The sequence below is a fragment of the Balaenoptera physalus genome (assembly GCF_965194825.1).
Source record: "Balaenoptera physalus genome assembly, chromosome: 19".
Taxonomy (NCBI): Eukaryota; Metazoa; Chordata; class Mammalia; order Artiodactyla; family Balaenopteridae; genus Balaenoptera; species Balaenoptera physalus.
The window spans coordinates 12,114,283-12,138,899 of record NC_138900.1 but is presented as its reverse complement, the minus strand read 5'-3'; the positions used below and the strand labels follow the sequence as shown (position 1 = coordinate 12,138,899).

General features: G+C 41.6%; 1 long non-coding RNA gene across 1 annotated transcript; it reads right to left on the bottom strand.

Annotated features, from left to right (window-relative positions):
• Positions 1-2,089: 2,089 nt before the first annotated feature.
• On the bottom strand, positions 2,090-24,517 carry LOC309649180. Its single transcript, XR_014256974.1, has 3 exons — positions 24,395-24,517; positions 11,490-11,621; positions 2,090-7,817 (listed from the first exon to the last, which is right to left on the bottom strand). It is a non-coding gene; the product is annotated as an uncharacterized lncRNA (long non-coding RNA).
• Positions 24,518-24,617: the final 100 nt, after the last annotated feature.

Here is a 24,617-nt window from a genome sequence, read left to right as displayed (position 1 = left end):
CATTTGTTCCCTGAGTGGGGGTGAGCTTGTTCCTTATATGGGGTGAGGGTAGGGGTGTGTCCAGGGGTCGGGCTGCAGGGGTAGCTTAGGTGGTTTCCCCATTCCTTAGGTGGTACTGTGTGCAGGGGGCATTCACAGTACCCTGCTTTTGCTCCCGAACCCCTGCTTTTGCTCTGGGCTCTTCAAAAGTGGCAGTTGGGTTTTTTGGTCTCTATCTTTTGTCAACAATTCGCCCCAACTGCCAGTGCATGCAGTTATTTTTAGTCCCACACAGTTTCTTTGTATTTTGTTGCTCCAGGAGAGGTGTGTCCAGGCTCAAACATTGCAGCACTGCAGCAAAGGGTCCCAGATCCCAGCCTCAGTATCACCTCCTTCTTTCACTTTGGGCTGTTTCCAAACAAGGTCTGAAACAAGAGCCCCAGCAGCCTGGGCAAACACCTTCCCCGCTGTGGCTCCTGTTTCTCAAACCCTCTTGGACCTGAAGCCTTGAGGGTCTTCCACCAACCCAGTTCCCTCTCCCTTAGGCGGGAGCCACGAGGCCACAGCCACCTGCCTGACCAACAACAAGGAGGCGCCCCAGGCCAGGGTTCGGGGCAAGAGAGAAGAGCCTCTCCTCCTCGATCCTCTCTGTTTCCCTCCTTATGTGGCTACAGATTTGGAGGAAATTGTAAACAGTGGGGACACGGCAACTTCCCAAACAACAACACTGCTATTGCTGATCCAAGGACGGGAGTGGGGAGAACAGAGGGGAAACATGCCGTGTGATTCTCTCTTTGCCAGCCCTTAGCACTCTCTTTCCTGACAGATACTAAGCTAGAAAATGTCACTCACATGTATAAGGAAATTCAAACAAGGGAAAAGACCTGGGGAAGAAATCATAGCACACTGGGGGGTAGGGAGGCGGGAGGGAGGAGGGGAGGGGCTGAGAACTGCTGCCAAGTTATCAGTCACCCTCTCATGTTCCTAAGAATATGCTTCACTCCTTCTCTTTGGCCAGTTTTACCTTCCATATTCCCATAAATCACATGGCCCAGTAACCTAATGAGACCAACGTCACTTGGCCGTTCTCACCCTCTAATGGGAACACTGGCCTGGGAGTAAAGCGCAGACCCCCAAGCCACGTACCACACACGGCCTGAGCCACTCCAAGAACTCGGGACCCTCTCACTGGGAACCTTCCACACACTCTTCAAGCAACGCACAGCAGCACCAACATTTGGAATGAAAGTTCTAATCTCTTCCCTCCTTCTGTTGCTGCCACTAATGCTGGTGTCCACGGTCCACAGCAGCTCAAATCCAGGTAAAAAAAATTTTTTTTTTCTATGAAAGATAAAGAGGGGGGAGAAACATGGCAAAACAGAAAAGAACATGACCACACAGGCAGTAAAATGTAGCCCCTTTAGGTTACAGGGATTAGGGGCAAGTTAGCCTGTCTCAGTGCCCGTTTCTTCATTTACAAAAAGGAAAGAATTGTACATAAATCCAAAGAGTGTTGTGAAAGTTAAAGAGGTCCGTGTGCATGGAAGTGTCTGCAACTGTAGCTGGCGGGGGAGAACAACAGAGATTTGCTGCCTCACCTCCCCCCAATCCCTGTCCTAGAGAGTAATGAATGTGCCCAGGGCCAGGCTTGGAGGCAGTGGTGGGAGGGTGTTGAAGGCAACTGTCCAACCACAGACAATAAGTCATCCTCGATTGTATTCTTTACAGTGCACCAGACGTGCCCCAACTATTTTTAATGCTATTTCACGGTATGGTGATAAACTAGAAAAATCACACCACCAGGTAGTACCCATGTTTGAAACTGTAGCCACACCAAGCCCTGTTTGAACAACTCACCTTTGGGAAGCAGACCCTGGGTTAGGGGCTCCGAATCGGCTCCACTTTTCACTACAGCTGAAGTGGCCTCGCCCTTAGCAGAACAGCTGTGCAGAAGAGACCTCATCCCGACCTATGTCTCCACTCGAGGGGAACATCTCCCCAAGGGCTACTTTGAGGTGAAATAGCTTTGTTTATACTAAGCATCAACTCTGTCCTAAAATCAGGAGTTCTCCCTACTCCACCCCAGTTTCCAACGTTCCCTCCCTTATAGAGAGAGCTCTCTGGAAGCTGCTGGGCCCCCGAGCCCTGGGGCCTAGACCACCATTCTGGAAGGGAAGGCTTTTCCACCGCTATGACAGACACCAAGGCTAGAGTCCTGAGCCTGGATGCCAAGCTCCAGCCACAGCTGCCTTTCCAGTCCAGCCCTCCTCGCACTAAGTGCTCTGTGCTCCGCTCAACTAGATCTCGGGCTGCTCCCGAGCTGGTCTTGTGCTTTCCCACCAGCTCAACTTTGCTCACAAAACCCACCCCAAGCCACCTCCTCCCACAGCCTCCCTTGATTCGTCCCAGGACCATATGTGAGCCCTCCCTCCTGTGAACAAGCTTAAGCCTAACTCGACTCTCTACCCTTTTCATGGTCTACCTTAAGTTGAAGTGTTGGAGTGCCTCTCCCACCTCCACCCCTGCCCTTCTACACTGTAACCTCCCCTCTGGCACAATCTGGTGTATTGTTTCCACGTCCCTCACGCTATCCCGCACGGTGCTCAGTAAATATTTGCCAAGTGAAAGAATAAATCCTCAGGTTTCTGAGTTCAAAATGTTGCCCTTAGGAGACTCGACACCCGCGTTTCATAGCAGCCCCACTGACATTAGAGCTGGATAACTCCTTGTTGTAAGGAGGGAGAGCTGCTCTGTGCTTTGTAACCTGTTTAACAACATCCGCGTGGCCTCCACCTGCTAGAAGCCAAGAGCAGCCTCTCCCCTACCACCCTCCCCCGCCCAGTTAGTACAGCCAAAAATATCTCCAGACATTGCCAAATGTCCCCTGGAGGGGGAACCAGTGCCCAGTGGAGCCAGTGCTCTCTACCAATAATTCTCAAACATGGCGACACGTTTAGACTCACCTGGACCTTGACACTCAGACTTGAATTCAAGCGATTCAAATCCTGGCTCCGTCGCTTACTTTGCAACCCTGGACAAGATACTTAACATTCTTCAGCCTCAGGTTTATCATCTTAAAATGAATAAAATACCACTTAGCATGTACAACTGTTGTAACGAGTCAACGATTGATAATGTGAATTTAGTAAGGGTTCAGTCAATCAGGTGAGTAAAGTAGCTACTAAGGCAAAAAGGCAATGAGTTGAGGAAAGCTCACTGAGCTTCCAGGTGGCGCAATTACAAAGCAGAGGGGATCGGTGGTGGCCGGGCTCAATTCTTTTTTTTTTTTTTTTCAAATTGAAGTATAGTTGATTTACAATATTGTGATAGTTTCAGGTATATAGCAAAGTGATTCAGTTTAGGGTTTTTTTTTCAGGTTATTTTTCATCATAGGTTATTACAAGATATTGAATATAGTTCCCAGTAAATCCTGTTGCTTATCTGTTTTATACATAGCAGTGTGGATCTGTTAATCCCATACTTCTAATATATCTTTTCCCCACCCTTACCCTTTGGTAACCATAAGTTTTCTATGTTTGTGAGTCTGTTTCTATTTTGTATATCGATTCATTTGTATTATTTTTTAGTTCCCACATATAAATGATATCATATAATATTTTTCTTTTTCTGACTTATTTCACATAATATGATATTCTCTAGATCCAACCATGTTGCTGCTGCAAATGGCAGCAGTTCATTCTTTTTACGGCCGAGTAATATTCCATTGTGTGTGTATATAGCTATATCTATATCTATATATTTTGCATCTTCTTAAGCCAACTGTCTTTTGATGGGCACTTGGGTTGCTTCCATGTCTTGGCTATTGTAAATAGTGCTGCTATGAACATTAGGGTGCATGTAATTTTTCATTAGTTTTCATCTTTTCCGGATATATGCCCAGGAGTGGGATTGCTGGATCGTGTGGTCACTCTATTTTTAGTTTTTTAAGGAACCTCCATACTGTTTTCATAGTGGCTGCACCAATTTACATTCCAACCAACAGTGTAGGAGGGTTCCCTTTTCTCCACACCCTCTCCAGAATTTATTACTTGTAGACTTTCTGATGGTGGCCAATCTAACTGGTGTGAGGTGATACCTCATTGTGGTTTTGGTTTGCATTTCTCTAATGATTAGAGCTGTTGTGCATGTTTTCATGTCCCTGTTGGCCATCTGCATGTCTTCTTTGGAGCAATGTCTATTTAGGTCTTCTGCTCATTTTTTGATTGGAATGTTTGTTTTTTGGATATTGAGTTGTATGAGCTGTCTGTATATTTTGGATATTAACCCCTTGGCAGTCACATTGTTTGCAAATATTTTCTCCCATTCCACAGATTGACTTTTTGTTTGTTTATGGTTTCCTTTGTTCTGCAAAAACTTTTAAGTTTGATTAGGTCCCATTTGTTTATTTTTGCTTTTATTTCTTTTGCCTTAGGAGACTGATCTAAGAAAATATTGCTACAATTTATGTAAGAGAAAGTTTTGCCTATGTTCTCTTCTAGGAGTTCTATGGCAGCATGTCTTATATTAGGTCTTTAAACCACTTTGAGTTTATTTTTGTATATCGTGTGAGGAAGTGGTCTAATTTCACTGATTTACATGTAACTGTCCAGTCTTCCCAACACCACTTGTTAAACAGACTGTCTGTTCTCAATTGTATATTCTTGCTTCCTTTGTTGTAGATTAATTGACCATAGGTGTGTGGGTTTATTTCTGGGCTCTGTATTCTGTTCCATTGATCTATGTATCTGATTCTGTGCCAATACCACACTGTTTTGATTACCGTAGCTTTGTAGTATTGTCTGAAGTCTGGGTGGGTTATGCCTCCAGCTTTGTTCTTCTTCCTCAGGACAGCTTTGGCAATTCAGGGTCTTCTGTGGTTCCATATAAATTTTAGGATTATTTGTTCTAGTTCTGTGAAAAATGTCATGGGTATTTTGATAGGGATCACATTAAATCTATAGATTTCTTTGGGTAGTATGGCCATTTTAACAATATTAGTTCTTCCAGTCGAACAGCATGGGATATTTTTCCGTTTCTTTGAATCATCTTCAATGTCCTTTATCAATGTTTTATAGTTTTCAGCATGTAGATCTTTCACCTCACCTCCTTGGTTAAGTTTATCCCTAGGGTTTTTGTTTTGTTTGCTTGTTTTTGATACGATTTTTTAAAATAAATTTATTTATTTATTTTTGGCTGTGTTGGGTCTTTCTTGCTGTGCATGGGCTTTCTCTAGTTGAGGAGAGTGGGGGCTACTCTTCATTGCGGTGCACAGGCTTCTCATTGCGGTGGCTTCTCTTGTTGCGGATCACAGGCTCTAGGGCACGTGCACTTCAGTAGTTGTGGCACGCAGGCTCCGTAGTTGTGGCTCACGGGCTCTAGAGCGCAGGCTCAGTAGTTGTGGCACATGGGCTTAGTTGCTCCGTGGCATGTGGGATCTTCCCGGACCAGGGATTAAACCCATGTCCCCTGCATTGGCAGGTGGATTCTTAACCACTGTGCCACCAGGGAAGTCCCTACTGTCTTTTTTTTTAACTTTTCATTCTTCAGACTTCAAAAATATGGTAAAAATAATCAGAGTTCAAATATATCCTTCATGCAGTTTTTTTCAAATAACATCATACATAACCATAATATCATTATCAAAACCAGAAAATTAGCAATGATACAGTACTATTAACTAATGTACAAATTTTTAGATTTTGCTAATCATCCCGTTAGTGTTCTTTTTTTTGAATTTTATTTTATTTTTGTATACAGCAGGTTATTAGTTATCTATTTTATACATATTAGTATATATATGTCAATCCCAATCTCCCAATTCATCCCACTAGTATTCTTTTTCTGATCCAGAATCCAATCCAGGATCCTACACTGAAGAAATATATCATCTCTCCTGGTCTCCTCCAATCTAGGGTACTTCGTCAGCCTTCCTTGTCTTTCATGATTTTGACACTTTTGAAGAGTATTGTCAGTTATTTTATAGAATATCCCTCAACTTGGGCTTATCTGATGTTTCCTCATGACTAATTTCAGATTATGCATTTTTGGCAAGAACACCACAGAAGTGATGTTTGCCTTCTCAGCACATCAGAGGCCCACGGTAACAATACTCATTTATGGGTGATGTTAAGTTTGAACACTAGTTAAGGCGGTGTCCCTAAAGGTACTATATTCTCATTGTAGTTAATAAGTATCTTGTGGAGAGATACTTCGAAACTATGCAAATAGCCTGTTTCTTCTCGTCATACTTTTGCCCATTAATTTTTAAAATCCATTGATGATTCTCGCCTACAACAGGTATTACTATAGTCTTAGCCAAATGGTGATTTTCTATTTCCAACATTCCTTCTAAATGTATTAATTAGGATTCTACTATAAGAAAGAGCTCTTCTGGGGAATTCCCTGGTGGTCCAGTGGTTAGAACTCCATGCTTTCACTGCCAAGGGCGAGGGTTCAATCCCTGGTTGGGGAACTAGGATCCCGCAAGCTGTGTGGTGCAGCCAAGGGGAAAAAAAAAAGAAAGAGCTCTTCCTTCTCTCTCATTTATTCAGGTATTCAATTATTTATTTATATAAGTAAATTCTCAGGGATATTTGTGGATTATAATCCATTACTATCCTTCTTTATAAAGTCATTCATATTGTCCCAAAACCGGCCACTAAGAACTTCTTCAAGTTGGCTTCTGCATCATTTTGACATATAGGGGGTTATTTTTAGCAGTTTCTGACTTTCTGACACCACTAGATGTTCCAAGCTCATCTTCTACTTTCCTTCCCTGTCCTTGGAGTCAGCCATTTCTCCTCAGAGCCACGGTTCCTTTCAGGGGAGAATGATATACACAAACCTTGGGCACAAGGTATTGCCCATTGCTACAAGGGCTATGGCATCGAGGCCCTCTGGTGGACAGATGTATGCATACACACACCAATGTACTTTTTTTAGCCCCATTTTATAAATTAGGTAAATGAGGCACAGAAAAGTTAAGCAACTTGTCCAAAGTCACAAAGCTAATATGTAATAGAACTGGAAAGTCAAAAAATAATAGATCTACTGCAAAAACTAACAAGTGGAAGTTACTTCTTTACACATGCAAATCAGCAGAAAGCAATAAGACAAACATTCTAGCATAGACACACCCTTTGGGAAATAACTAGAAGTCTGCAATAATAACCACAATAATAACCATCATGTACTGAACACCTACTTGGGCACCAGGCCCCCAGTAGCTCCTTTATTCCTAACAACACTGCAAGGTGGATACTAATATCCACTCTTTACAAACCAGAGAACCAAAGATCATAGAAGCTAAGTGACTTCTCCCAGACTACAGAGTTAACTGACAGAGGAAGCAGCTGACCCCAGGTCTGCCTGGATACAAAGTCCATGCTTATTACATTGTATCAATATATTCCAAAACTGATTTTAGGTAGAACATAAATTAGTTTTTACTTTAATAGTTACATGCTTATTTTAACGCACGTTAGAAAAAAATCTAAGCATATATCAAACGGATAATCTCACAAAAAATATTGCATAGAATGAAGATGTTATGTAAATTAAATTTATTTAAAGAAAAAAGTATGAAATAAATAATAGTAGAGGTGGTATAAGCTATAGCAAAAATCATTAAGGTGGTCCAAAAATGCCTGACGTTTGGGGGACATAATACTATAGTAACGGCTTCATTTTCAGTTACACCATGACATTAGGTCATGTAGGGCTGCAGAAAGAACAGCAGAGTAGGAGTCTTGGACCTGGATTTTAGCTCCAGATGAGTCACCATTACCTTTGTGAACCTGGGCATTTCATTTGCTCTCTCTGGGTCTCAGTTTCCTCACCTGAAAATAAAAGGGACGGTGACTTAGTTAATTAGCACAACTCTTTTAAAAGTAACTTGGTAAAGATATCAAGAAACATAAAACTGTTCTTAACTTTTGACCCAGTAATTCCACTTGGGAAATCTTCCCCGAGACAGAAATCCAACATTTAGAAAACAGTTACAAAGAAATTTATCAATATCCAAAAATAAAACAATCTAAATATTCAACAATGAGAGAACAATTAAGTAATCTGGGGACTCCCTTGGTGGTCCAGCAGTTAAGACTCAGCGCTTCCAATGCAGGGGGCCCGGGTTTGATCCCTGGTCAGGGAACTAGATCTTGCATGTTGCAACTAAGAGCCCGCACACCGCAATGAAGATCCCACGTACCGCAACTAAAACCTGGCGCAGCCAAATAAATAAATAAAATTTTTTTTAAAAAAAGTAATCTGAAGTATGCATACTTGGGAGTGTTATGTAGTCATTCAAAATGTCTGTTATAAATGTTGTAAGACAACATGGGAACAAGCTTATAAAGTGAACAAAAAGAAATTCGTTCACATACTGTGGTTATCACTATATTTAAAAAATCGTATTCACACTAAAATTCCAACAGTTGGTAAGAGTAAAGTTTATTTTGGACTTAACAAATTTTCTCTAATATAGTTATGTCCCATTAAAAATGAATATATATGGAATCTGAAAAAAAAAAATGGTACTCATGAACCTAGTGGCAGGGCAGGAATAAAGATGTAGACATAGAGAATGGACTTAGGACATGGGGTGGGGAGGGGGAAGCTGGGGTGAAGTGAGAGTAGCATCGACATATACACACTACCGAATGTAAAATTGCTGGTGGGAAGCAGCAGCATAGCACAGGGAGATCAGCTCAGTGATTTGTGACAACTTAGAGGGGTGAGATAGGGAGGGTGGGAGGGAGGCTCAAGAGGGAGGGGACATGGGGATATATGTATGCACATGGCTGATTCATTTTGTTGCACAACAGAAACTAACACAGTATTGTGAAGCAATTATACTGCAATGAAGATCAATTTTTTTAAAAATGAAGAAGAAAAACTCATCAGTGAAGGTGTTCCAAGATACCTCATCTCCGAGATACCTTCTGGCTCCAGTATTCTGTGGCTTTTCTCCAGAACCAGAAGTAGAGGTCAGGCGAGAGTAAAATATTAGAAAAGTTTAGACAGCAGGGGCCATGCTTGTTGAAATTAACACCACTCAAAACAGCACATGAGAACATTTGGAAGCCAGCAAGTAGGGAAATGATGCAACACCCTCCATCTGTGTGACAGAAAGGGCAGAAAGGGTCTGGGAAATAGGGCTGGATTGAACCAGATGCTGCTCTAAGGGCCCTCTCTGGACAACCTGTCCATCCGCTTATCAAAAAAACATTTACCACGTGTCTACCATGTGTCAGGAGCCCTGTAGCTGAATGACTACTGAGCCATTGGTTCAGACTCTAGTGAGGGAGAAAGATTTTCAGTTTGCTAGGACCGCCATAATAAAATACCACAGGCTAGGAGACTTAAACAACAACAACTTATTTTATCACAATTCTGAAGGCTAGAAAGTTCAAGATAAAGTGTCAGCAACTTTGGTTTCTTCTGAGGCCTCTCTCCTTGGCTTACAGATGGCTATCTCCTTACTGTTTCCTCACCTGGTCACTCCTCTGCACATGTCCATGCCTGGTGTCTCTTTGTGTGCCCAAATCTCTTCTCCTTATAAGGACTCCAGTCAGATTGGATTAGAGCCCAACCATCAGGGCCTCATTTTAACTTAATCATCTCTTTAAAGTCCCTATCCTCAAATACAGTCATTCTGAGTTATTAAGGGTTAGGGCTTCAATGAGTTTTAGGGGGACACAGTTCAGTCCACAACACATTTCAAACAACAAGCTATGAGTGTAATTGTGCAATGATACAGCTGCATTCAAATGTGATGGGGAAACATGTGAAGGCATAATTAAGTCTGGCAGGAAATATGAGCAACTCCTATACAGAGGAAGCATCATCTGGGCCCATTTCTAGTCCCAGAATCTCTATAAAACATCATACTTGATTGTCATAAAAATATTTTAGGTATCACAAAATGCAAATAAGATAGCATCAGGTGATAAGACAGACCTGAATGGAGGCCAAAACAGAATGGATTTGTTCCAGAGGAACAAAGGTAAATACCATCCTCTTATAGTTGAACTGGGATTATGGATTCAAATACAACCAAACATGGAGGTCAGGTGAAGTTCCTGACTGGTTAATGGAATAATCTACTCCTTGCTCTCATTCCTTAAGTCTTGAGGATTTTAATGGGGGGAGGATGTAAGGTCTTGATTAACCCCTACCTTTTGTGCTCTTTTCCATCCAGAAGCCATTCTTTCTCGACCTACTTCCAGGTAAGCTTTTCTCTAAGCCAGATTTTAAACTTCAATTCCTTATCCATTTAAAATACTCCTCTCTTGGGTGTGGAGAAAAGGGAACCCTCCCACCCTGGTGGTGGGAATGTAAATTGGTGCAGCCACTATAGAAAACAGCATGGAGGTTCCTCAAAAAACTAAAAATAAATTGCCATATGATCTAGCAATCCCACTCCTGGGCATATATCCAGACAAAACTATAATTTGAAAAGATACATGCACCCCAATGTTCATAGCAGCACTATTTCCAATAGCCAAGACATGGAAGCATCCTAAATGTCCATTGACAGATGAATAGATAAAGAAGAGGTGGTACATATACACAATGGAATATTACTCAGCCATAAAAAAGAATGAAATGCCATTTGCAGCAACACGGATGGACCCAGAGATGATCATACTAAGTGAAGTAAGTCAGAAAGAGAAAGACAAATACCATATGATATCATTTATATGTGGAACCTAAAATATGACGCGAGTGAACTTATTTATGAAACAGAAACAGGCTCACAGACATTGAAAACAAACTTATGGCTACCAAAGGGGAAAGGGGGTGGGGGAAGGATAAACTAGGAGTTTGGGATTAGCAGATACAAACCATTATATATAAAATAGATAGGGGACTTCCCTGGTGGTCCAGTGGTTAAGAATCCACCTTCCAATGCAGGGACGTGGGTTGGGAACTAAGATCCCACATGCCGCTGGGCAACTAAGCCCACACACCACAACTACTGAGCCCGCACGCCGCAACTAGAGAAGCCTGTGTGCCACAACGAAAGATCCCACATGCCGCAACTAAGATCCCGCGTGCCACAACTAACACCCGATGCAGCCAAATAAACTTAAAAAAAAATAAAATAAAATAGACAAACAAAAAGGTCCTAAAGTATAGCACAGGGACCTATATTCAATATACTGTAATACATCATAATGGAAAAGAATATGAAAAAGAATATGTGTGTGTGTGTGTGTTTGTATAAAACTGAATAACTTTGCTGTACACCAGAAATTAACACAACATTATAAATGAACTATACAATTTAAAAAATATAACAGGGAATTCCCTGGCATTCCAGTGGTTAGGACTCTGCACTTTCACTGCCAAGGGCCTGGGTTCAACCCCGGTCAAGGAACAAAGATCCTACAAGCCACGCAGCGTGGCCTAAATAAATAAATAAATAAAATACGTATAAAATACTCCTCTCTTGAAGTTCCCTAGATCCCTGAGTAAAAAAGGAAGAGCAAGGGAGCTGCACTGACCTCGGTAGCACAATGACAGGGGACCAATTCTCTTGGCGCCTTTGCTTTCCAGTGACTGGAAATGATCTGTTTCCTTCCGACATGGGTCACCAGAGGCCATAGGGACCAACGCCAGGCTTCTGGGAGGTGGCTCTGAGAAGGCGCCCAAGAATGTGAGTGCAAAGGTCAGTAATTCAATATTGACAACAGGGGTGCACCATCAACATCCCAGCTTGCTCCCCTGAGTCCCTCTGAGACCAGAGCAGATGTTATCTGAGCTGACCTCACCCTCTCCCCTCTCCACAAGACCATCACATGCAGCACCAACACTTATTTTCTTTCTGAGTCTTAGGCAAGAGCTGGACTCCTCCAAGGTCCAAGGGGGAGCTGGCTGAATCTCTGGCTGCCCCCTCTCCCTTACCCTTTTTTTCCCCAACAACCCACGGCTGCCTTCCAAGACCTTCCTGGATGCCATTCTCAACCTCATTTTACTCACAGGCAAGACTGAAATCAGAGAGGCAAGGCTTGCTTGAGGTAAAGCAGCCACTAAAAGGCAGACACCTAGGTCTTATTCCTTATTTTTCAGTCTCCCTAATGATAGCCTGATGCCTCCTCCAAACCTGCCACCAAATTCTTTGCCCATACAGGTCAGGCAAACAACTTAGAGACCCTGGTGCTCATATAACTGGATATCTCCACTGTTCTTGGTTGACCCTTTCCCACACCCACTGCAGTATGAAAACGAATCAAGAGGCAAGGAAGATGACAAGTAAAGTCCTAGCCCTCAAACTTGTTGACCCTCCTAAGCAGCAACCCCCTTACTTCAGATTGATTCCTGAGAGCCCCTGAAAGAAAACTCATGACAGTGCCCGGGCTGCCAAAGAAGCCACGTCCCTGTGATCATTTCAAGGGCAGAGTGAAGAAAACCAGTAAGTTGCAAAAGAATGACATTCCTTAAACGAGAGTCACTCTGTGGAATCAACTAGGGTTGAAGCAGGGGTTGCGAAAAGATAAGAGAGATGAAATGAAGATCAGGATAAGCACACTCCTCAGCCATTTCTACTCAATGTCAACTTGTGGGGAAAGAGGAAGACAAGAAAAGCAGAATACAGTTCTCTTACAACTAGAGAGGTACAACCAAATTCTTTAATGATAGAATGCCATTGCTTATCAAAGTGGAGGGAGATGGGGCTGTTGGGGACCTGGCCATTGATCTTTGGAGATGACACCAGTGATGGTGTCAAACAGAATTTGATTGCTCCCTAGTCTGTTATTAAATGTCATATAAAAAGTATATTGGCAAATCTTAAACTGATTAATATTATGATATTATCAAGAATAAGATAAATCAAGAGGAGGAGACAAGATGGCAGAGTAGAAGGACATGAGCTCACCCCTTCTTACAGAAACACCAAAATCACAACTAACTGCTGAACAACCACCGATAAAAAAATGCTGGAAGCTACCAAAAAAGATATCCTACATCCAAAGACAAAGAAGAAGCCACAATAACATGGTAGGAGGGGTACAATCGCGACAAAATCAAATCCCATACACTTCGGGTGGGCAACTCACAAACTGGAAAATTATACCACAGAAGTTCTACCACAGGAATGAAAGTTCTGAGCCCCACGTCAGGCTCCTCAGCCTGAGGATCTGGCAACATGAAGAGGAGCCCCCAGAGAATCTGGCTTTGAGGGCCAGTGGGGATGGACTGCAGGAATTCCAAAGGACTGGGAGAAACAGAAACTCAACTCTTGGAGGGTAAACACAGGGTCTCGTGCACACCAGGACACAGGGGAAAAAGCGGTGACCTCATAAGACACTGGGCCAGACTTAACTGCTAGTATTAGAGGATCTTGTGCAGAGGCAGAAGGTGGCTGTGGCTCACTGTGGGGACAAGAACACTGGCGGAGGCAGTTCTGGTGAGTACTCATTGGCGTGAGCCCTCTTGAAGGCCACCATTTTCCCACCAAGACCAGCCCCCAGCCAATAGCCTGTACGCTCCAGTGCTGGGATGCCTCAGGCCAAACAACCAACAGGGTAGGAACACAGCCCCACCCATCAGCAGACAGGCTGCTTAGAGTCTTCCTGAATAAACAGCTACCCAATAAACACACCCCCTGACACAGCCCTGCCCAAGAGGGACAAGACGCAGCTCCACCCACCAGTAGGCAGGCACCAGTCCTCCTCACCAGGAAACCTGCACAACCCTCTTAGACAGCATCATTCGCCAGGGGACAGACAGCAGAAGCAAGAAGAACTACAACCCTGAAGCCTGTGGGACAGAAACTGCAATCACAGGAAGTTAGACAAAATGAGATAGCAGAGGAATATATCCCAGATGAAGGAACAAGATAAAACCCCAGAAGAACAACTATGTGAAGTGGAGAGAGGCAACCCACCTGAAAAGGAATTCAGAGTGATAATAGTAAAGATGATCCAAGATCTCAGAAAAAGAATGCAGGCACGGATTGAGTATATACAAGAAATGCTTAACAAACAGCTAGAAGAATTAAAGAACAAACAAACAGATGAAAAATACAATAACTGAAAAATACACTAGAAGGAATCAATAGCAGAAGAACTGAGGCAGAAGAACGGATAAGTGAGCTGGAAGACAGAATGGTGGAAATCACTGCCACAGAACAGAATGAAAAAGAAAAAGAAATGAGGACAGTCTAAGAGACCTCTGGGACAACATTAAACGCACCAACATTCGCATTATAGGGGTCCCAGAAGGAGAGGAGAAAGAGAACGGACCTGAGAAAATACTTGAAGAGATAATAGCTGAAAAATTCCCCCAAATGGGAAAGGAAACAGTTACCCAAGTCCAGGAAGCACAGAGTCCCAGGCAGGATAAACCTAAGGAGGAACACGCCGAGACACATAGTAATCAAACTGACAAAAATTAAAGATAAAGAAAAAATAGTAAAAGCAACAAGGGAAAAGCAACAAATAACATGCAAGAGAACTCCCATAAAGTTATCAGCCATTTTCTCAGCAGAAACTCTGCAGGCCAGAAGGGAGTGGCATGATATATTTAAAGTGATGAAAGAGAAGAACCTACAACCAAGAATACTCTACCCAGCAAGGCTCTCATTCAGATTCAACAAAATTGAAGAAATCAAAAGCTTTAGAGACAAGCAAAATCTAAGAGAATTCAACACCACCAGACCAGCTTTGCAGCAGATGCTGTGAGTACTTCTCTAGGCAGAAAAGAAAAAGCCACAACTAGAAACAAGAAAATTACAAATGGAAAAGCTCACTAGTAAAGGCAAACATACTATAAAGGTAGGAAATCATCCTCACATAAATATGATATCAAAACCAGTAATCATGAGAGGAGGAGGGTACAAATGCAGGATATTTGAAATGGATTTGAAATTAAAAGACCACCATCTTAAAACAATCTTGTTTATATATAGACTGCTATCAATATATCAAAACCTCATGGTAACTGCAAACCAAAAATCTACAACAGATACACACACAAAAAAGAAAAAGGAATCCAAACACAACACTAAAGTTACTCATCAATCACAAGAGAAGAGAACAAGAGAGGAAGGGAAGAAAAAACATCCCAAAAAACAAATCCAAAACAATTAACAAAATGGAAATAAGAACAAACATATTGATAATTACCTTAAACATAAATGGATTAAATGCTCCAACCAAAAGACACAGACTGACTGAATGGATACAAAAACAAGACCTGTATTGGGACTTCCCTGGCAGTCCAGTGGTTAAGGCTCTGCGCTTCCACAGCAGGGGGCACAGGTTTGATCCCTGGTCAGGGAACTAAGATCCCACATGCCACACAGCACAGCCAAAAAAAAAAAAACAAAACCCAAGACCCATATATATGCTGTCTACAAGAGACTGACTTCAGATCTAGGGACACATACAGACTGAAAGTGAGGGGATGGAAAAATGTATTCCATGCAAATGGAAATCAAGAGAAAGCTGGAGTAGCAATACTCATATCAGAAGAAATAGAATTTAAAATAAACACTGTTGGGGCTTCCCTGGTGGCGCAGTGGTTGAGAATCTGCCTGCCAATGCAGGGGACACGGGTTCGGGCCCTGGTCTGGGGGGATCCCACATGCCACGGAGCGGCTGGGCCTGTGAGGCACAACTACTGAGCCTGCGTGTCTGGAGCCTGTGCTCCGCAACAAGAGAGGCCGCGACAGTGAGAGGCCTGCGCACCGTGATGAAGAGTGGCCCCCGCTCGCTGTAACTAGAGAAAGCCCTCTCACAGAAACGAAGACCCAACACAGCCAAAAATTAATTAATTAATTAATTAATTAATTAATTAAAATAAACACTGTTACAAGAGACAAAGAAGGGCATTACATAATGAACAAGGGATCAATCCAAGAAGGAGATATAACAATTGTAAATGTATATGCACCGTTAAAAAAAGAAAATGTATATGCACCACACATAGGAGCACCTCAGTATATAAGGCAAATGCTAACAGCCACAAAAGGAGAAATCAACACTAACACAATAATATTGGGGGGTCTTCAACACTCCACTTTCATCAGTGGACAGATCATCCAGACAGAAACTCAATAAGGAAACACAGGCCTTAAATGACACATTAGACCAGACCAACTTAATTGATATTTATAGAGCATTCCATCCAAAAGCAGCAGAATACACATTCTTTTCAAGTGCACATGGAACATTCCCCATGATTGATCATATGCTGGGCCACAAAGAGAGCCTCAGTAAATTTAAGAAAACTGAAATCATATCAAGCATCTTTTCCAACCACAACACTATGAGATTAGAAATCAACTACAAGAAAAAAACTGTAAAAAACACAAACACGTGGAGGCTAAACAGTATGTTACTAAACAACCAATGGATCACTGAAGAAATCAAAGAGGAAATCAAAAAAAACCTAGAGACAAATGAAAATGAAAGCACGACCATCCAAAACGTATGGGACAAAGCAAAAGCAGTTCTAAGAGGGAAGTTTATAGCAATAAAATCTTACCTCAAGCAGAATCTCAAATAAACAACCTAACAAGAAGAATCTCAAATAAACAACCTAACCTTACACCTAAAGCAACTACAGAAAGAAGAACAAACGAAATCCAAAGTTAGTAGAAGAAAGGAAATCATAAAGATCAAAGCAGAAAGAGTGAAATAGGAAGAAAACAATAGAAAAGATCAATGAAACTAAAAGCTGGTTATTTGAGAAGATAAACAAAATTGATAAAACTTTAGCCAGACTCATCAAGAAAAAGGAGGGGGGTGCTTCCCTGGTGGCGCAGTGGTTGGGAATCTGCCTGCCAGTGCAGGGGACACAGGTTCGAGCCCTGGTCTGGGAAGGTCCCACATGCCGTGGAGCAACTAAGCCCGTGCGCCACAACTGCTGAGCCTGCGCTCTAGAGGTCATGAGCCACATCTGCTGAGGTCATGTGCCACAACTACTGAAGCCTGCACGCCTAGAGCCTGTGCTCTGCAACAAGAGAAGCCACTGCAACGAGAAGCCCGAGCACTGCAACGAAGAGTAGCCCCCACTCACTGCAACTAGAGAGAGCCAGCTCGCAGCAACGGAGACTGAGTGCAGCCAAAAATAAATAAATAAATAAATAAATTTATTAAAAAGGAGGGAGAGGGCTCAAATCAATAAAATAAAAATGAAAAGGGAGAAGTTACAACACACACCACAGAAATACAAAGGATCAGGGCTTCCCTGGTGGCGCAGTGGTTGAGAATCTGCCTGCCAATGCAGGCAACACGGGTTCGAGCCCTGGTCTGGGAAGATCCCACATGCCACGGAGCAACTAGGCCCGTGAGCCACAGCTACTGAGCCTGCACGTCTGGAGCTTGTGCTCCGCAACGAGAGGCCGCGATAGTGAGAGGTCCGTGCACCGCAATGAAGAATGGCCCCCGCTTGCCGCAACTAGAGAAAGCCCTTGCACAGAAACAAAGACCCAACACAGCCAAAAATAAATAAATAAATAAATAATAAAAATAAAGGAATTCAAAAAAAAAAAAGAAATACAAAGGATCATAAGAGACTACTACAAGCAGCTGTATGCAAATAAAATGGACAACCTAGAAGAAATGGATAAATTCTTAGAAAGGTACAATCTCCCAAGACTGAACCAGGAATAAAAAGAAAATATGAACAAGACAAACCACAAGTACTGAAATTGAATCTGTGATTTAAAAACTCCCAACAAACAAAATCTATCAAACATTTAGAGAAGAGTTAACACCTATCCTTCTGAAACTATTCCAAAAAATCACAGAGGAAGGAACAGTCCCAAACTCATTCCATGAGGCCACTATCACCCTGACAGCAAAAGCAGACAAAGATACTACAAAAAAAAGAAAATTACAGGCCAATATCACTGATAAACAAACATGCAAAAATCCTCAACAAAATACTAGCAATCCAAATCCAACAATACATTAAAAGGACCATACACCATGATCAAGTAGGATTTAACCCAGGGATGCAAGGATTTTTCAATATCTGCAAATCAATCAGTGTGATACACCACACCAACAAATTGAAGAATAAAAGCCATATGTTTATCTCAATAGATTCAGAAAAAGCTTTTGACAAAATTCAACATCAATTTACAATAAAAACTCTCCAGAAGGTGGGCATAGAGGGAACATACCTCAACATAATGAAGGCCATATATTACAAGCCTACAGCTAACACATACTCAATGGTGAAAAGCTGAAAGCATTTCCTCTAAGACCAGGAACCAGACACTCTCGCCACTTTTATTCAACATAGTTTTGGATGTCCTAGCCGTGGTCATCAGAGAAGAAAAAGAAATAAAGGGAATACGAATCGGAAAAGAGGAAGTAAAACTGTCATTGTTTGCAGATGACGTGATACTACACGTAGAAAATCCTAAAGATGCTACCAGAAAACTACTAGAGCTCATCCATGAATTCAGTAAAGTTGCAGGATGCAAAATAAACACACAGAAATCTGTCGCATTTCTATACGCTAACAACAAGAGATCAGAAGAGAAATTAAAGAAACAATCCCATTTACCATCGCATCACAATGCATAAAATACCTAGGAATAAACCTACCTAAGGAGGCAAAAGACCTGTACTCCGAAAACACAGGATGCTGATGAAAGAAATCGAAGATAACACAAACAGATGGAAAGATATATCATGTTCTTGGATTGGAAGAATCAATATTGTCAAAATGACTATACTATCCAAGGCAGTCTACAGATTCAATGATTACCAATGGCATTTTTCACAGAACTAGAAAAAAAAATCTTAAAATTTGTATGGAGACAAAGAAGACCCCAAATAGCCAAAACAATCTTGAGAAAGAAAAGCAGAGTTGGAGGAATCAGGCTCCCTGACTTCACACTATACTACAAAGCTACCGTCATCAAAACAGTATGGTACTGGAACAAAAACAAAAATATGAATCAATGGAACAGGATAGAAAGCCCAGAAATAAACCCATGCACCTTTGGTCAGTTAATCTATGACAAAGGAGGCAAGGGTATACAAAAGACAGTCTCTTCAATAAATGGTGCTGAGAAAACTGGACAGCTACACATAAAAAAATGAAATTAGAACATTCTTTAACACCATACACAAAAATAAACTCAAAATGGATTAAAGACCTAAAGCTAAGACCAGATACCAGAAAACTCTTAGAGGAAAATATAGGCAGAGAACTCTTTGACATAAATTGCAGCAACATCTTTTTCAATCTGTTTCCTAGAGTAATGGAAATAAAAACAGAAATAAACAAATGGGACCTAATTAAACTCAAAAGCTTTTGCACAGCAAAGAAAACCAGAAACAAAATGAAAAGACAACCCACAGAATGGGAGAAAATATTTGCGATCGAAGCGACCGACAAGGGATTAATCTCCAAAATATACAAACAGCTCATATGGCTCAATATCAGAAAACCAAACAACCCACTCAAAAAAATGGGTGGAAGATCTTAATAGACATTTCTCCAAAGAAGACATACAGATAGCCAAAAACCACATGAAAAGATTCTCAACATTACTAATTATTAGAGAAGTACAAATCAAAACTACAATGAGGTATCACCTCACACCAGTCAGAAAGGCCATCATCCAAAAGTCTACAAACAATAAATGCTGGAGAGGGTGTGGAGAAATGGGAACCCTCCTACACTGTTGGTGGGAATGTAAATTGGTACAGCCACTATGGAGAACAGTCTGGAGGTTCCTTAAAATCCTAAAAATAGAGCTACCGGGCTTCCCTGGTGGCGCAGTGGTTGAGAATCTGCCTGCCAATGCAGGCGACACGGGTTCGAGCCCTGGTCTGGGAAGATCCCACATGCCGTGGAGCAACTGGGCCCGTGAGCCACAATTACTGAGCCTGCGCTTCTGAAGCCTGTGCTCCGCAACAAGAGAGGCCGCGATAATGAGAGGACCGCGCACTGCGATGAAAAGTGGCCCCCACTTGCCGCAACTAGAGAAAGCCCTCACACAGAAACGAAGACCCAACACAGCCATAAATAAATAAATAAATAAATAAAACCCAAAAGTTTAAAAAAAAATACTTAGTAAGAATAGGAAAAGAAAACATTTAAAAAAAAAATAGAGCTACCATACAATCCAGCAATCTCACTCCTGGGCATATATACGGAGAAAAACATGGTTTGAAAGGATATATGCACCTCAGTGTTCATTGCAGCACTGTTTACAATAGCCAAGACATGGAAGCAGCCTAAATGTCCATCAACAGATGAGGACAAAGAAGATATGGTGGGGACTTCCCTGGTGGCACAGTGGTTAAGAATCTGCCTGCCAATGCAGGGGACATGGGTTTGATCCCTGGTCCCGGAAGATCCCACATGTCACAGAGCAACTAAGCCCCTGTGCCACAACTACTGAGCCTGCGCTCTAGAGCCTGCGAGCCACAACTACTGAGCCCATGTGCCAAACTACTGAAACCCATGCGCCGAGAGCCTGTGTTCCACAACAAGAGAAGCCACCGAAATGAGAAGCCCACGCACCGCAGTGAAGAGTAGCCCCCGCTCGCCGCAACTAGAGAAAGCCCGTGCTCAGCAACAAAGACCCAATGCAGCCAGAAATAAATAAATTAAATAAATAAATTTTTTAAAAAAAGAAGATATGGTACAAATATACAATGGAATATTACTCAACCATTAAAAAGAATGAAATAATGCCATGCAGCAACATGGATGGACCTGGAGATTATCACACTAAGTGAAGTAAATCAGACAGAGAAAGACAAATATCATGATATCACTTATATGTCGAATCTTTAAAAAAAATGATACAAATGAACTTATTTACAGAAACAGAAACAGACTCACAGACTTAGTGAATGAACTTATGGTTACGGGAGGGAAGGGGGGTGGGGGAGGGATAGACTGGGAGTTTGGGATTGACATGTACACACTGCTATATTTAAAATAGATAACCAACAAGGACCTACCGTATAGCACAGGGAGCTCTGCTCAATACACTGTAATAACCCAAATGGAAAAAGAATTTGAAAAAGAATAGATACATGTATATGTATAACTGAATCACTCTGCTGTACACTTGAAACTAACACAACATTGTTAATCAACTATAGTCCAATATAAAATATAAATTTTTAAAAAAGAATAAGATAAATCAAGATCTTTATCACTGTTGATGGAGGTAAAATACAATTTGGTAGTATACCTATCAAAAACAGGGAGTTCCCTGGCGGTCCAGTGGTTAGGACTCGGCGTTTTCACTGCCAGGACCCCGGTTCAATGCCTGGTCAGGGAAATAACATCCTGCAAGCCGAGAGGCGTGGCCAAAAAAAAAAAAAAAAAAACTTAAATGTGTGTACCTTTTAACCAGTGATCTCACTTCACAATCTCTAGTATAGAGTATTAGCATGCATACTCAAAGATATATGTACAAGCATATCAATTATACCAGTATTTGTATTGACAAATAAATGAAATTTTAAATGTTCATCATTAACAGACTTATTCTGTGATCATTTCACCATGTATACAAATATCGAATCATTATGTTGTACACGTGAAACTAATATAATGTTACATGTCAATTATACCTCAGTTTAAAAACTCATCAAAAGCAAATTGGGCACTTCTGCAGTTGACAAAAACAATTAGGTAGATCATTATGTATTCATTGGAAAGATATCCACAATACATTAAGTGAAATAAAGGTGCAGAGACCCCCCTATTTTAAACCCATCACAAAAATAAAATTCAGTGAATTTAAGATCTAAATATGAAAGACAAAGGAATGTAGGAGAATATATTCATGACCTTGGGGTAGGAAAGGATTTCTTAAACAAGATACAAAAAATATGTCGTAAAGGAAAAGATTAATAAATCTGACTTCATTGAAATTAAGAATTTTGATCATCAAAAGAATAAAATGGGGAATTCCCTGGCGGTCCAGTGGTTAGGACTCAGCGCTCTCACTGCCAAGGGCCTGGGTTTGCTCCCTGGTCAGGGAACTAAAATCCTACAAGCTGCGTGGCACAGACAAAACAAAACAAAACCAAAAGGAAGAATAAAACGACAGTCTACAGAGTAGGAGTAATGTCTACAACATATATGATCAACAAAGGATTACTATTCAGACTATATAAGGAATTCCTGTATATCAATGGCAGGCAACACAACAAATAGGAAAAAGACTTGAATAGGCACTTCAGAGACAAGAAATCCAGGTAGCTAGTAAACATGTGCAATGGCACTCAACCCTTCTAGTAACTGGAAAAATATGAATTAAACCCAAACAGAGATCATTATATATCATCAGACTGGCAACAATTTTAATGTCTGACAATACCAAGTATTGGCAGAGAGTAGAACAGAGAAACTCTCATCTCCTGCTAATGGGAGTGTAAATTGCTAAATCACTTTGAAAAAGTGCTGGTGGTTATTTACTAAAGTTTAAGCTTTGTGACCAAGCAATTCCACTCTTAGATGTATTCTCAAAAAGAATGCTTGCTTATGTACAGTGGGAGACACGAACAAGAATTTCATAGCAGCGTTGTTCATAACTACCCCAAACTGAAAACTGATCCATGAATAAATAGTACTATATTCAAATATTATATATCTATGAGAATGAACAATAAAAAAACAACATAAATGAATATTACAAACATAATGTTGAATAAAAGAAAAAAAAACAAAAGAAAATAGTTATTGCCTGATTTCATATACATAAAGTTCAAAAAAAGGCAAAATTAAACTATTTAGGAATTTATACGTAGGTGGTAAAACTATAAAGAAAAAAAGTAAATGTTTACTATAAAAGTCGGGATTACCAATGTGAGGGGGAGAGAGAGGTTAGTAATCAGAAAAGGAAGAGGGTTGTTGGCAATATTCTATTTCTAGGCCTGGGTAGTAGTTTCATGAATATCTTCCTTGTAACTATTTATTGAACTGCACACATAAGTTTTATGGACTTCTATAGATGTATAATATTGTGCGATAGGGACTTCCCTGGTGGTCCACTGGCTAAGACTCCATGCTCCCAATGCAGGGGGCCTGGGTTCAATCCCTGGTCAGGGAACTAGATCCCACACACTGAAACTGAGATCTCGCACGTGGCAACGAAGATCCCGCATGCCACAACTAAGACTCGGCACAGCCAAATAAATAAATAAATTTAAAATATATATATATTGTGCAATAGGGGCTTCCCTGGTGGCACAGTGGTTAAGAATCCGCCTACCAATGCAGGGGACACGGGTTCAAGCCCTGGTCCGGGAGGATCCCACATGCCTCGGAGCAACTAAGCCCATGTGCCACAACTACTGAGCCTGCGCTCTAGAGCTCATGCTCCGCAACAAGAGAAGCCACCGCGATGAGAAGCCCGCGCACCACAATGAAGAGTAGCCCCCGTGACTTCCCTGGTGGCGCAGTGGTTACGAATCCGTCTGCCAATTCAGGGGACACGGGTTCAAGCCCTGGTCCGGGAGGATCCCACATGCCTCGGAGCATCTAAGCCCGTGCGCCACAGCTACTGAGCCTGTGCTCTAGAGCCCACAAGCCACAGCTACTGAGCATGCGTGCCACAACTACTGAAGCCCACAGCGTAGAGCCCATGCTCCGCAACAAGAGAAGCCACCGCAGTGAGTAGCCCACGCACCGCAAGGAAGAGTAGCCCCCGCTCGCCGCAACTAGAGCAAGCCCTCACAGCAACAAGACCCAAAGCAGCCAAAAGATAAATTTAATTAATTAATTAATTAATTGTTTTTTAAAAAAAAGAGTAGCCCCCACTCGCCGCAACTAGAGAAAGCCTGCGCGCAGCAATGCAGACCCAATGCAGTCCAAAAATAAATAAATTTTAAAAATACTGTGCAATAGTAAAAGATTTGTTAAAGGTACAGAGCAAAACAATATGTATAGTATAAGCTCATTTTTTTTAAAGTAAACTATTATGTTTACCTACAAAAAGATATGGAGAACAAACTATTATGTATAAAATAAATAAGTTTTATTTTAATTTTTCCACTAGATGAGTCTTACTTTTAACATTTTAAAAGCTCTCATAAAAATTAAATTTAAAAAATGCATTAACAGTAGTCTCCCCCTTTTGTTTTCAACCTAGGACACTAAAGACACCACAAGAAGCCAACCAAGCCCTCCAGAGCCTGCCAGCAATTTCTCAGCTGGCAAGCTTTGCTCTGCCCTTACAGGAGCTATGGGAGCCCACCCTCCCGATGAAACATTCTCAGTCAACAAGGCAGTGAGCGCACCTTAAGATGCTCTTCTCCCACCTCAAGCTCCCTATCCCTGTCTCTACTCCCTAAACCGTTGTAGTGTTCTCAAAAAAAAGCATTATCACCAAAATTATTGCTCCCTCTAATGCCTTCTCCTGACGGTCTTTTCCTGTGCCCTCTACCTACCCAGGCTTAAGCTTACTTACCTGAAAGAAACCAGGAAATCCAGGTTTCCTAGCTGGCACCACCTGACCTTAAATACAACCAGGCAAGTAGCAAACATAAGTCAATTAATATATTTAAATCTAATAGAGCAAAATCATTTTGTTTCAAAGGGGTCCGGAAATTCACGTTCAATCCAGTCGACCCATTTTACCCTGTAAATTCTAAACTTAATCCAGATTCTACACACACCTCTCCCCAACACCA